This window comes from Jaculus jaculus, chromosome 11, assembly GCF_020740685.1.
Source record: "Jaculus jaculus isolate mJacJac1 chromosome 11, mJacJac1.mat.Y.cur, whole genome shotgun sequence".
Taxonomy (NCBI): Eukaryota; Metazoa; Chordata; class Mammalia; order Rodentia; family Dipodidae; genus Jaculus; species Jaculus jaculus.
The window spans coordinates 15,099,752-15,113,635 of NC_059112.1; positions in this window are offsets into that span (position 1 = coordinate 15,099,752).

Below are 13,884 nucleotides of genomic sequence, written 5' to 3' on the forward strand. Positions count from 1 at the left end.
CAGCCTGGGCTAGAGTGAGACTCTGCCTCAAAAAAAAAAAAACCCCCAAAACAAATAAACAAACAAAATCAAGGAGACAGTAGATATCTGTAGCTCAGAGCAGATGGGCACCTTTTGCATGTTGAGGTTGGTCGCAAACCGATTTCTGGGTACCATGACATGTTCAAATAAAACTGCTCCCAAAGAATGTCATGCGAGTCCAACCTGGTATGATGACACGCAGAGCCCATGGTTGGATTCCCTTAGCTGGGACCTCACATTTTGTGCGCGCAGAGTTCAGGAATCTTATTTTGAAACGACTGCAAATTCTCTAAATACCTTCTGGAGAGAAATCCGACTTACCCCTCCCAGCATAGCACAAAGGGTAGGGAATGAATGATAAATGTGGAAAGCCGGTCTTCCTTTGCAAATTGAATGGTTTCAACTAAACCATCCATCTTTCGCATCTATGTTAGTTTGGAAAAATATTCCATGTTCCAGTATGTTCCCTGAGAAGTTTGGCCAGTCAGACTGAAATACAAAACCCCAAATAGAAAAATTCCCCATGGTTAGGTTTTTGTATGGGGTTGGGCGGGCTGGGGGAAAGTGACTTTTACAAACACAGTGGTGACTGGGGCCCTCACTATCTAATCTGGTTCCCACTTCCTGTGTTATGAAATGCTGGACATAGTTTTGTCTTGGCTCCTGGGCCAAGAGCTGGGAGGAAAGCCACAGCGAACACTGCCCCCTATCGACCGCTCGCGTCTATGCCACTTCTCCGCCGGAGCATCAGGCTGTCGAGTTTAAAAGTGTTGCTGAGCCGACCTTGCCATGTCATCCCATCTCGGTGACTGCCAGGTTTCAGCGGAAGATCTTTATGTTGGGGTCACAAATATCCACTTTGCACCCGAAACCATCTCCTGACGCTTGGTCGGAGCTGCTCTCAAAAAAAAAAAAAAAAAAAAAAAAAAAAAAAAGACAGGGGTGTGAAACAGAAAAGAGGTTTCATTGTTTGAGGTCTCCCAGCTCCACTTGGATTAGCTGAGAGCTCTGGAGAAAACTCCCTTGGGGCAGAAAGTGACTCGTCAGCAAGGCGGGGAAGATCGTCTCCCAGGTTCACCAGCCGCTCTCTGGGAAGCGAGAGCTCTTATCTCAGTGGTTTGAGGAATTCTTTTCAAATAATTTGGGCATGATGCTCTCGTGAATGTAAATGCTCTGTGTGAGATACGGAGTAAGGAACTTTGTGATCCGAATGTAGTGCTGGAGAGTTTAGCTCTCTTGAAGCGATGTGTTAGCAAGAGAAAAGCATTTGGGGGTTGTGGAACAATTACATTTTTATAGGGACACGTAGAACATTCATAACCAGAAAAACTAAAAATTGATAGGACCCCATGTCTTGGACACCCTTCCCAAGGGTGTTGACATTGGGAGGGGCTGTAGATATGCCACTTTGGACGCTGAGGGCTGTTGGCTCTGTGCCCAGATGCAAATGATGACGTTTGGTTTCGAAGCTCTCGAAGTAGTATTTGTGAGGCGGTAACCCACTAATGTAGCATCCTGGGCTAGGGAGATTGCTTAGTGGTTAAAGACAACTGGGCTGGGTTTGATTCCCTAATATTCACATAAAGCCAGATGCAAAAAGTGGCCCTGGAATTCCTTTGCAGGGGCAAGGGGCCCTGGCATACCACCCTGACACACACATACACATGGGCACATAAATAAGTGAATAAATAATGGGGGCTGGAGAGATGGCTTAATGCTTAAGGCACTTGCCTGCAAAGCCAAAGGACCCAGGTTTGATTCCCCAGGACCCACGTAAGCCAGATGCACTGGGGGGTGCATGTGTCTGGAGTTCATTTGCAGTGGCTAGAGGCCCTGGCTCACCCGTTTTCTCTTTCCTCTTCCTGCCTCTCTCTAAAATAACTAAATAAAATAAAATATTTAAAAATAAATTATCCTACATGTCTTGTGCATCTGCTATCATCTCAACCAGGTATATTAGGGTGCCCAGCTAATAGGAAGCTCATGATCCAGGCAGGGAGAGAAGAATTAATCCAAATAATAATAATAATAATAATAATAATAATAATAATAATAATATGGAGGGGCTGGGAGATGGCTCAGTGGTTAAAGGCACTTGTTTGCAAAAGTTGGGTTGGTCTGGGTTCAAGTCCCTCCTACCCACATAAAGCCAGATGCACAAAGTGACATATGCATCTGGAGTTCATTTTCCATGGTGAGAGGCCCTGGTATGCCCATTTTCTCTCTTTCTCTCTCTTTGCTTGCAACCAAACAAGAAAAGACTGTGCAGTCTGCACATGTAATTTTGTTCTTAAGCTTTACTCCAAGTTATTAACAACCTTATCTACTTGATTTTGCAGGACAGCTGTGGGGACAGATAGATAACTCTAGCATGCCCGGAGAGCAACTTGTACCTTTCAGACTGTCCACTTTGATTGGCAGCTTGGGAAAGGTGGTTTAGAAAAGTCATGATTTGCACAAGTGGAGCATCAGGAAAGGGCCCCGTGTCCACCACCCTTTGGAAAGCCCTGCAAAGACGAGAGTGCACATTCCAGTCCATCAAACCAGGCATGTCTCCATTTGAAAGGAATTGCCAGACTCAAATCCATGATACTGTCTCCCAAGTGACAGACCTCTAAATGATCAGGGGTGAGGTCTGCTTAAAAGACAAGCAAACCAGCCGGGCGTGGTGGCGCACGCCTTTAATCCCAGCACTGGGGAGGCAGAGGTATAGGAGGGTCGCCGCGAGTTCGAGGCCACCCTGAGACTACAGAGTGAATTCCAGGTCAGCCTGAGCTGGAGTGAAGCTCTAAGTTGGGGAAAAAATAAAAAAATAAAAAGACAAGAAAACCTATCCAAGAACAAATCTTGCACCTAGATTGGGTCAGATGTTTTCTTTCTACAGAGGCCTCAGTGGCTTCTGCCCGCGTGCACAGAACCAGGCAGATCCGGCTGGGAAAGGCTTAGCAAGGTCCTGGGGAGAATGCTCACCCCACCCGGGGAGCGTGTCCTTGGATTCAGCCTGGAGTGAGGACTTTGCCTGTCCTTAGTAAGTCAACCGCGCAGATTGCACAGTGACCTGAGTGGAAATGGTTAGTGCCCTGGCATCATGTGAAAAGACTGACATAAAATATTTTACATTGGAAAGTTATAATCCAGTGAAAATAAAAAACAAAAGGGAGAAAGTAATAGCAAAGTCCATAGTTTCTGGGGGATTGGTGATAGAGGTCAGTACTGAAATGCTGGCTAGTTAAGAAAAAAGAAGGTTCGAGCTGGTATATTTATTTTTTTTATTTTTAACTTATTTATTTATTAGAGACAAAGGACAGAGAGAGAGAGATTGATTGTAAGAATGGGTGCGCCAGGGCATCTAGCCACTGCAAACGAACTCCAGACACGTGCACCACTATGTGCATCTGGCTTATGTGGGACCTGGAGAACTGAACCTGGGTCCTTAAGCTTCGCAGACATGTGCCTTAACTGTTAAGCCATCTCTCCAGCCTGAGTTGGTATATTTCTTTATGAAATATGAAGTTTTAGTTAGACCAAAGGGAAGGAAACTCCTGTTCTTTTTTTGTTTGAGGTAGGATTTCACTCTAGCCCAGGCTGACCTGGAATTCACTATGTAGTGTGAATTCCACTCAGGGTGGCCTTGAACTCATGGCGATCCTCCTACCGCTGCCTTCCGAGTGCTGGGATTAAAGGCGTGCACCATCACGCCCAGCAGGAAACTCCTGTTTATTAAGATAAAATATACATTTGCTTTAAAGGCTAAGGTGGTTTAAAAAAGAAATCCCAGCAAGTACCTTTATTTGAAATGTACATGAAATATTCAGTACTGAGTTCTTGAGTCTACGCAGCACTCAGCACTCTACTTGACAGAGTTCTTTCTCCTGGGTAAAGGTTGTTGACAGTGAAGCCGAGCTGTTGGGGTCAGCTTAGGAGAAAAGGCACTTTCCCGCGTTCATTTATGAAGCCAGCTGGGAACAGAAACTAAAGAGAGTTGTTTGCTCTCATTTGAGTTAAGTGTGGTGTTTGGAGGGCGGTAGGTGACGGGCAGGCATCTTGATTGAAGACTTGTCTCTCTCTTTTCACCCCCCACCCCCACGCTCCTTCTCTGACCACAGGTCGACCACATTTCAATCACCAGCAGTGCCAGGAGGGCGAGCTGCCACATGCTTACAAAATAGCATCCCCTGACTTGGCGTCCCAGGGGCTCATCCTGCCCAGCCCCGGAGTAAGACCAGAGGGTTACCGTATTTCCCCAGCTACGCTCTCCCTAAGCCTTGAATCCAGACTACCAGAACGCCACGTTCCCAGGCCCCTGCTTGATCGTCCAAAATAACAAAGTCCGGGCAGGCATCCTTCAAGTGTAATGGCTGAGGATCTGGAGCCTGCCAAACACGAATGCTGATTTAAAGCTTTTCTAGGAATCCCGGAGGGCCTTCGAGTCTTAGGATGCTGAGACATTTTCTATGGCCAGGATTAAGCCGAAGCAGGATTCAATCAACGAATAGAAAGCTTGGAGCTGCTGGGGTCCGGGGGATGGGGGGCTCTATGGAGTGGGGCACTGAACTAAGCTAGCACTGGTCCAGTCTGAGCCATGAAACGGTGAACTTCCATCTGACCAAACAGATTTTCTACTTTGAATCTAAGTCAACAAAGACAGAAAATATGTGGAAAATGCAGTCATTGGAAAGGAGGGCTTCGAGCCTTTTGCTTTTGTTTGTTTGAGATAATGCTTCACTATGTAGCTTGGGCTGGTCTGGAACTTGCGGGAATCCCCCTGCCTTAGCCTCCTGAGTGCTGGGATGAGAGGCTTGTGTCGCCACATCTGGTTCACACAGTGCCGGGAATTAAACCCAACGTTTCTTGCATGCGAGCCAAGCGCTCTACCCACTGAGATACATCCCTACCTCTCTTGATGGTGCACTTCTTGATATATATTACAGATAATCTTATGTATTTGAGAAAGAGGCACATGAGAGAGAGAGAGGGAGAGGGAGAATATGAGCACACCAGGGCCTCAAGCCACAGCGAACAAACTCCAGATGCATGTGTCACCTTGTGTATCTGGGTTACATGGGCACTGGAGAATCAAACCTGGATTCTGAGGCTTTGCAGGCAATCATCTTAACCTCTAAGCCATCTCTCAAGCTCTATGCCGACACCCTCCTAATCCTATGACTGTGAAAGCAGGTAAGAACGTCAGGTCACTGTGGGCAGGAAGAGGCAGGGACCAGTTCCTTCCAGGGATACAAGGTGTGTTCCCTTGAGAGATTTTTAGGAAGAGGCCAAGAGGAGCTGGAAAGATGGAGAACATGGTGTCTGCCCCAGCAGAGGCCAATGCAGGCTTACCATAGTCAAAAGAGAAGATCTGACTCTTTAAAATATTTTTATTTATTTGCAATCAGAAAGAGATAGAGAAAAGAGAGACAGAGAGAAAGTGCACACCGGGACCTCTGTCTACAAGTGAACTCCAGATGCATGTGCCATTTTGTGCATCTGGCTTTATGTGGGTACTGGGGAATCGAGCACCCAGTCATTAAGCATTACAGGCCACTGTCTTAACTGTTGAGCCATCTCTCTAGCCTTCTATTTGACTATTTTATTTATTTACTTATTTGACAGAGAAAGAGGGAGAGAGAGAGAAAGAGAGAGAATGAGTGTTCCAAGGCCTCCAGCCACTGCAGACGAACTCCAGACGCGTGTACCCCCTTGTGCATCTGGCTAACGTGAGTCCTGGGGAATTGAACCTGGGTCCTTAGACTTTGTAGGCAAACACCTTAACCACTAAGCCATCCCTCCAACTCTATCTGACTATTTTAGGCATTTATTCTTCTCTACCCTTCTCATTTATCCATGTTTCCTCTCTTCTCTTAGCCAGACCCACAGATTTCTGAAATTGGGGGAAATAAATATTCTCGCTGAGTTGGGAAGGAACTGGGAGTCGCTGTTAGAGGCTCCTGTGTTCGTGAACATGTTCTCTGGCCTTGAGAAGCTGGCCAGGGAAAGGGACGGTGCGGTTTGGGGGGTAGACACCCCACTATTTCCGGTGCTCCCTCATCCTCGAGCTGTGACCAGTCGCCAACATCTAAAGCAGAAAGGGAGGATGTTACGGCATAATAAAAGGTGCCGGCCAATAACCCCCTATTTGGAGATTGGTCATGCTTTTGTGTACCCTGCCGGGCCTCCCCCATTTTTACCACCAGACTCATGGCGGGCCTTCACTCACAGAGCCCGGCCACCATAAAGGCGCATTTGTTCCAGACATAAGCATCACTCCTGAGGCAACCTCCACTTTCTCTTCAACAAGAGGACCCCAGGAATCCAGGCCATAACAGTAACAACGAGAACAAAATCCTACTGGGTAACTCCATTATCCCGGGGGAGACCTGGTCTGGGATGGAGGGTCCAGGCTCCCAGGAAGGAATATTTTCCTCTGGTGCCACAGTTGCTGGAGAAACAATGCCAGGGGGGACTCCCTGGATGCCTGTGTGGTGTTCGTTGATTTGTGGACAGCGAGCCCCTTGGGGAGGGAGTATGAGACTTGGAAGAATGAGCTCCGGAGACATACATGCCAGCCAGACCTCTGGCTTTTTCTGGGGAGCAGTCCAAGTGGCTTCATTTCCAGGTCAGGAGGAAAGTGTCCTTCCTAGAGACCTTCCTATTGGCCTCAGAGCCTTCTCTGCAGGTGGGTGTGTCCTGCAGAGCCAACCACCTTCTGGTTCTCTGTTTATATTTTATATTTTATTTCATCGGAGAGAAAGAGAGAGAGAGACAGAGAATTTGTGCGCCAGGGCCTCCAGCCACTGCAAATGAACTCCAGATGCATGCACCACTTTGTGCATCTGGCTTATGTAGCTCCTGGGGTTCAAACCTGGGTCCTTTGGCTTTGCAGGCATGTGCCTTAATAGCTAAGCCATCTCTCCAGCCCTACTTTTAAAAAATTTTTTTATTTATTTAGTTATGAGAGAGAGAGAAAGAATGGGTATGCCAGGGTCTTTAGCCACTGCAAATGAACTCCAGACACATGAGCCATCTTGTGCATCTGGCTTCTGGGGAATCAAACCTGGGTCCTTAGGCTTCACAAACAAGCTCCTTAACCGAAGACCATCTCTCCAGCCCAAGGCCTCTGTTTAAATCCCAGCCCTGACACTTCAATGATAGGTGTAATCCTGAGCAAAGCTGAGGTCTGTAAAGGTTAAGTGACTTTCTTCTGGCTCTAAGGGACAAGACATGCAAGGGTCCTGAGGTTGGAATGGGTGTTGTCTACTGTCCTTGTTTCAAAATGAAATTAAAAAAAAAAAAGGCAGTGAGGAAGCTCTGAAAGCAGACAGACACATGGCTGCTTCCTTCTCCCCACTCGGGCCTACCAAGAGAGAGCTTTTCTTGGTCCATCTACCTTGGAAATGATTTATTTGCCTCTTGTTATTGTCTGGTTAGCTGAAAACAAAATTGCATGACCTCAATGATTTTATTCCAACATAGCGTTCTCAGTACCTACCTCAAACAGACACATCCCAACACCCCCCCCCCCCCCCCCACACACACACAGCTGAAGCCTATGGGGCCTAGGGTTTGGGGGATTAAGAATGTTCCAAAACCCAGAAAGGTCACATGGGACATATCACTAAGTTATACACGCACACTCACTCAGAATCTGGGCCTTTATCCCATAGCCTAACACACTCGCACATCTACTGCGAAACAGGCAGATTACAGGAATAGTTACGCTGAGGAGGAACCAAAAGGACTCAAAACAACCTTGATTAGGCTCAGGCCAGGGTTCCTTGTACAAGGAGCTGGCTGCCAACTTTGAGAAAATGCTACTTTTTTTTTTCCCCCCAGAGCCTTTTGGAGTTTGGAATTGCAAATAAAGGAGCTTGGATCTGCAACTAATTAGTACATGTCGAGTGTATAAGTTAACACATGTGGCCGAGGCCTCCTATGCGCCCAGGCTCTGTGACAAGGCTGGCTTTACAATAAAATAAAACAGGCACATTCTTCGCAGCTCATGCCTGCAGAGAACGCGGCCAGATAAACGACGGGGCTTTGCCACACTTCAAATCAGGGGCCCTCCTCTAAGGAAGCCGGCCTGCGGTTGTCACAATCTCCATATAACGTTCACTGACCTACCCTGCCCCACACTCAGTCTATCTTTGTTCCGAAGGGAGTCAGTATTGGACTTGTAGAGTCTGTTTGAATTCTTTTTCTTTTTTATATACATTTTATTTATTTATTTGACACACACACACACACACACACACACACACAGAGAGAGAGAGAGAGAGGGAGAATGGGCACACCAGGTCCTTCAGCCACTGCAAATGAACTCCAGATGCATGTGTCCCCTTGTGCATCTGGCTTAAGCGGGTCCAGGAGAGTCGAACCAGGATCCTTTGGCTTTGCAGGCAAGTGCCTTAACCATTAAGCCATCTCTCCAGCCCCTGTTTGGATTCTTTTATGCTGGAGATTGAACCCAGGGCCTTATTCATGTGAGCAAGGCAAGAGCTCTACCAATGTGCTATACTAAGTTTGGGTTCAAAGATTCCTTAGTGTGACAAAAGAGCCAGGAATGGGAGAAGGCCAGGGAGTTTTTTTGGCACTTTTGAAAAAAAAAAAATTTATTTATTTGAGAGAAGGAAAGAGGCAGAGGGAGAAGGAGAAGGAGAAAGAGAAAGAGAGAGAATGGGTGTGCCAGGGCCTCCATCCACTGCAAACAAACTCCAGAGGCATGCGCCACCTTGTGCATCTGGTTTATGTGGGTCCTGGAGAACTGAACTGAGATCCTTTGGCTATGCAGGTAAATGCCTTAACCGCTAAGCCATCTCTCCAGACTCCTGGCATGTTTATATGTGTGTGGCATGCATGCATGTGTGTATGCCTGTTTATTTGTCATGTGGTATGTCTGTGGTATGTGTGTGTGTGTGTGTGTGAGTGCAGGCTTTTTTTGTTTTTGTTTTTGTTTTTGTTTTTGTTTTTGTTTTTGTTTTTGATAGGATCTTACTCTCTGGCCCAGGCTGACCTGGAATTCACTATGTGGTCTCAGGTTGGCCTCGAACTCATGGCAATCCTCCTACCTCTGCCTCACGAGTGCTGGGATTAAAGGTGTGCACCACCATGCCCAGCTGCATGTTTGTATTTTTGTGGTATATGTGGTTATATGTGCATATACATATGCATGTGGAGCCAGAGGTTGATATCAAATGTATCACTCGATTGCTCTTCATCTTATTTTCTTTTTCAAAAATTTTTTATTTATTTGAAAGTGACAGAGAGAGAAAGAGGGAGAGAGAGAGAGAGAGAGAGTGAGAGTGAATGGGCATGCCAGGGCCTCCAGCCACTGCAAATGAACTCCAGACACATGTACTCCCTTGCGCATCTGGCTAACGTGGGTCCTGGGGAAAAGAGCCTTGAACTGGGGTTCTTAGGCTTCACAGGCAAATGCTTAACTGCTAAGCTATCTCTCCAGCCTATTGCTTTGGATATTTGTTATTATTATTAATTAATTAATTAATTTACTTAAGAGACAGGCAGAAAGAGGAAGGGAAAGAGAGAGAGAGAGACAGAGAGAATGGGTGTGCCAGGGCATCCAGCCACTGCAAATGAACTCCAAATGCATGTGCCACCTTGTGCATCTGGCTTTAAGTGGGTCTTGGGGAACTGAACCTGGTCCTTTGGCTTTGCAGACAAGCGCCTGAACTGCTGCGTCATTTCTCTAGCCCCTCCCCTTTCCTTTCCTCCCTCCCTACTTTCCTTCTAACAGGAGACTACTCATGAACACCTATTCTTTTTTTCTTTTTTTTTTTTCTTTTTTTGAGGTAGGGTCTTACTCTAGCCCAGGCTGACCTGGAATTTACTCTGTAGACTCAGGGTGGCCTTGAACTCATGACAATCCTCCTCCCTCAGCCTCCCAAGTGCTGAGACTAAAGGCGTGTGCCACCACGCCCGGCTTCTCATGAACACCTATTCCATGCTGGGTCCTACCCTGGATACAGTGGTCATCTGCCTATAATTTAGTAGGTAGACAGCAGGACGGAGCAGCATTGACTCCACTTTGCCCCTTAAACAAGCAGACAGCTGAATGGCTTTGTGTTATGATATTTGGGATATGGGGGGGTGGAGGAGGTGTGTGCAGCAGTTGTGGGGCTTTGGTAGCCGACAGAGCTGGAATCAGACACTAGCCCTGCCCCTTCCCAGCTGGGCATCTATGTTTAAACTTAAGGAGGACACTAAGCCTCTGTACTGATAGCTGTACAACGTGGTTGACTTGTGGTGGCGCTTAAATGAGACAGGTCACAGGTAACGCAATGACACCAGGCATGGAACTGGTAAAGATGGACCCATTTGTACAACGTCTTCTATATGCCAAGCCCAGTGCGGGATGCTAGCGGTGTGGATGTGAGAAAGACAGTCTCCGTTCCCTGAGCCCTTGTCTTCCGGAGCCCATGGGAAACCTGCACTTACTCCATTTTTAAAAATTTTTTTGTTTATTTTTATTTATTTATTTGAGAGCGACAGAGAGAGAAAGAGGCGGGGTGGGGGGAGAGAGAATGGGCGCGCCAGGGCTTCCAGCCTCTGCAAACGAACTCCAGACGCGTGCGCCCCCTTGTGCATCTGGCTAACGTGGGTCCTGGGGAATCGAGCCTCGAACCGGGGTCCTTAGGCTTCACAGGCAAGTGCTTAATGGCTAAGCCATCTCTCCAGCCCCATTTTCCCCCCCCCCAGTATTTCAAGTAAAGTTTGAAGCCAGGCTGGTGTTTTATTTTTCTAGATAAACATGTTACGATTCTCACAAGTTCAATGCCTGCCTGTTGGAGACAGATGGAAAGAAAGTGGAAAACCGCAGTGGCCACGCGGTCTTGCTCCAGTCAGGCAGTGGGTCTGTGTTGAGCACCTACTGTGTGCGGGCACTGTTCTGTGAGTGGCCTATGACGAGAGCACCCGGGCAAGGCCATGGGCGCTCACGACCCACTGTGAGGGCGTGTGCCCGTAAACACGTGGATGACGGAAGCGGCCCAAGGAAGCGTGGGTGGCACGTGCTGCAAGGGACCCTGAGGAGGGCAACGGAGCTGTGGGTGTGCCTGGGCTCAGCCGGGCCGTGGTTTGGGAGAAGCACCCTTAACCTCCTTAAGTTTTCCCTGGGGAGCCCTATCCCAGCTGTTTCTCATTTCATCCCAGAGGAAAATGACCTAGAGAAAACTGTCTTGCCAAACATTTATAACTTAACCTTTCTGCTTCTAGAGCCAATTCTACCACTAGCAAAGAAAGACTCTTTCCTTTTTATATTTTTTAAAACATAGGCAATGAATTTTATTTTATATTTTTCTTTTCAATTTTTTTTTTATTAACAACTTCCATGATTGTAAACAATATCCCATGGTAATGGCCTCCCTCCCCACACTTTCCCCTTTGAAACTCCATTCTCCATCATATCCCCTCCCCTCTCAATCAGTCTCTCTTTTATTTTGATGTCATCATCTTTTCCTCTTATTAGGATGGCCTTGTATAGGTAGTATCAGGCACTGTGAGGTCATGGATATCCAGGCCATTTTATGTCTGGGGGGAGCATGTTGTAAGGAGTCCTACCCTTCCTTCGGCTCTTACATTCTTTCTGCCACCTCTTTCGCAATAGACCGAGCCTTGGAAGGTGTGATAGAGATATTGCAGTACTGAGCACTCCTGTCACTTCTTTCCAGCACCATGATGCCTTCTGAGTCATCCCAAGGTCACTGCCATCTGAAAAGAGAAGATTCTCTACCAAAAGTGAGAGTAGCAATAATATAAAGGTATGAACATTAAGAGAAGTGCTTACTGGGAAGTTTGATAAGCATAGTATGTACATTTAGTCAGACAGCAGCAGACATTACACCCCTAGGGCTCTGGATTACCCCTGTTTTAGGTTTTTAGTATCAGGAATGTATTCCCTCCCATGGAGTGGGCCTCCAGTCCAATCAGAGGGCAGTTGGTTTCCACCATGACAGATGTGCCACTATTGCACCCATTGGCTCATTTGGCCTGTCTGGCCAACCTTGAGGCTACTAGTGTTCACTGTTTTCACCGCTGATGACTTCTGTCTCCCATAAGGCTGCATACAGTGCAGCTTTTTCCAGCTTTTAGTTGGTTGGGCTACAGGGAGAAGGTTTTCTGCTCAGCACCAGCTTGATTTCTCAGTGACTTTGTTGCTCAGGCATGTGAAATCTTCAGCAATAGGGTCTTACCATCTCTTTCTCACGGGGAACTGAGGGCCTTGGCAATAGCCTGTAATGCTTAGGAGGCAACAGGGACCACCCTGGCCAACAACTCACTGGAAGGTATCCCATCCCAGGCACTGAAAATTTTCTAGTAACCATCTATGCCTTCTGGATGTGCCATTATATAAGAAAGTAGATTTTCATATATCTTATTCAGAATATCTTTTTAAAAAAATTTTTCCAGGTAGGGTCTCACTCTAGCCCAGGCTGACCTGGAATTCACTATGGAGTCTCAGGGTGGCCTTGAACTCACAGCAATCCTCCTACCTCTGCCTCCTGAGTGCCGGGATTAAAGGCATGCGCCACCACGCCCAGCTCAGAATATCTTGAAGCCTATGCATTAAAAAAATTATTTATTTATTTGAGAAAGAGGGAGAGAGAGTGGGTGTGCCAGGGCCTTCAGCCACTGCAAACAAACTCCAGACACATGCACCCCTGTGTGCATCTGGCTAACGTGCGTCCTGGAGAATTGAACCGGGATCCTTTGGCTTTGCAGGCAAACGCCTTGACCGCTAAGCCATCTCTTCAGCCCTTGAGCAACAAGCTCTTTATGTACTGAGCCATGTCCCCGGCCTTCAAATTTTCATGTCGCCCCATCTTCCCTCCATCTCCCCACTCATTACTTTTTTTTTTTTTTTCTGCATCTGCTTTTCTCCCTTAAGAAACCTTTTGTGGATGTTTCTTTGGCTCAATAGACAATAGGGTATTCAAGGTGTACCATGTCCCCATTGCTGTTTGGTATTTTATAGACGGGTGTCACACATGTATCTTTTAAGTATGGTGTTCTTTCTGGAGAATGTCCTCCCAGAAGAGAAAATGCCAAGCGAAAGAGAGCACGTGTTTTTCATTTTCAAGACAGTGTGACACGTCACGTGCCTGCCAAAAAACCTCGGAGAGAGCACGTCTCCCTCTATCTTTGCCCGCGGTGGGTATGATCTTTGTTTCATTGTTTTGAAGTTGTCAAGGCGAAATGGCAGAGTGATGACAATTTCAACTTCCTTTCCAACTTCAGACTACTAGATCTTTGTGTTTGTTTTATCCCAAGGGTCCATTTAAGACTTGTCACCAAGATAACAGACATTTAAAGAGCCATTGCGAGCGTTTCCCGGCAGCTCTGTGTGCAGGCAGTGGCAGGAACCCCGAGACCCACGCATCTCCCTCCTGTTCTGGCCACGGAAGCGCTTAGGCATGCGCAGAGTTCTGTCTTGCTCAGTGGCTCTGCTGATGCGGCCCTGGTTGTTCTACTGAGGAGTTGCATGTTCACCTGGTCCAGTTTGCTAAATTCAGTATAACCTTGCTTTTTTTTTTTTTACTCCAGTAAGGTGTATCTTGCTCTCATTTCTCTTTATTTAATTTTAATTTTAATTTTTTTTTGAGAAAGAATTGGCACCCCAGGGCCTCAGCCACTGCAGTCGAACTCCAGACCCTTGCGCCCCCTAGTGGGCATGTGTGACCTTGCACTTGCCTCACCTTTGTGTGTCTGGCTTACCTGGGGTCTGGAGAGTGGACCATGGGTCTTTAGGCCTCTCAGGCAAGCACTTTAACCACTAAGCCATCTCTCCAGCGCCTCTACTGTTTATCTTGCTTGCTGTTTGGCTCGTGCTGGTCTGGAACTCATGTGTAGACT